This window comes from Gossypium arboreum, chromosome 13 (genome assembly GCF_025698485.1).
Source record: "Gossypium arboreum isolate Shixiya-1 chromosome 13, ASM2569848v2, whole genome shotgun sequence".
NCBI classification, from domain to species: Eukaryota; Viridiplantae; Streptophyta; class Magnoliopsida; order Malvales; family Malvaceae; genus Gossypium; species Gossypium arboreum.
Window position 1 is genome coordinate 66,924,286 of NC_069082.1, and position 1,290 is coordinate 66,925,575.

At 38.6% G+C, this 1,290-nt stretch overlaps 1 non-coding gene across 1 annotated transcript; it reads right to left on the reverse strand.

The window, feature by feature from the left end:
- Nucleotides 1–711: 711 nt before the first annotated feature.
- LOC128287645 (small nucleolar RNA R71) lies at nt 712–817 on the reverse strand. Its single transcript, XR_008278344.1, has one exon. It is a non-coding gene; the product is annotated as a small nucleolar RNA R71 (small nucleolar RNA).
- Between the last annotated feature and the right edge of the window lie 473 nt (nt 818–1,290).

A 1,290-nucleotide genomic window follows, 5' to 3' on the forward strand; every position in this document is an offset into this window, starting at 1 on the left:
CGACGTTGCTGGGGAACTAGGATATTAGGAACACTCGATTTTTATTACTTTAGCTATTTTACTTTTATTGCAATTTAAATTTTTTATTTTCTTTTCTAATTCTTCATTTATTTTCTTCTGATAGGTTTTTCTAGTTTATGACTAGAAGAAACCCGTCCGGACCATTACTGTTCGATAGTGAGATCGATCGCACAGTTTGCAGAAACTGAAAAGAAATAAGGTGAAGCTTAAAATACACAAAGGAAGATCAAGAGGACGATACTTCATCCACAACCGAGGATATGGCTGAAAACCAAGAAAATCAGCTACCTCCTGCTATTGCTGCTAATCAGAATCCTGCTCAACTCACCATGTATGATTATGCTAAACCTTCTTTAGCAGGAACTGAATCGAGCATAGTTAGACCTGCTGTAGCTGCAAATACTTTTGAACTGAAACCTAACACAATTCAAATGACACAGCAATTTGTGCAGTTTGATGGTTTGCAGGACGAAGATCCCAATGCTCACTTGGCAAATGTCTTAGAATTTTGCGACACTTTTAAAATAAATGGCGTTTCTGATGACGCCATTTGCCTTTGGTTGTTTCCCTTTTTGTTGAGAAACAAAGCTAAACAGTGGTTGAATTTGTTACCACGAGGGTCAATCACTACATGGGAACAAATGACCTAAAATTTTTTATTTAAATATTTTTCCCCGGCTAAAACGGCTAAATTACATAATGATATCTCTTCTTTTGTGCAGATGGATTTAGAAACACTCTACGATGCATGAGAGAGATACAAGGACCTCTTGAGAAGATGCCCTCACTATGGGTTACCACTCTGGCTACAAGTTCAAACATTTCAAAATGGCCTGAATCCTTCGACTCGAGAGATGATCGATGCAGCCACTTGGCGAAACCATCAATAATAAGACAGCTGAAGATGCTTATGAATTTATAGAAGAGATGTCACTGAATAATTATCAGTGGCAAGTCATGAGGACAAAGCGAATGAAAACAGCCAGCGTTTATAACGTCGATTCGGTCACCATGCTGTCTAATCAAGTAGAACTCTTGAATAAGAAAATTGATGGTTTTCTTAGTTCTTCACAGGTTCACCCAGTAATGCAGTGTGAAGTAAGTGGAGGTGGATCGAGCAATCCAGATTACCCACCCTATGGCCACAACATGGAGAACAAGTAGTTAAATTACGTGGGTAATAATCCTCGATCTCAAAATAATCTTTATAGCAACACTTACAATGCAGGATGGAGGAATCACCCAAATTTTTCATGGGGAGGCCAAGGG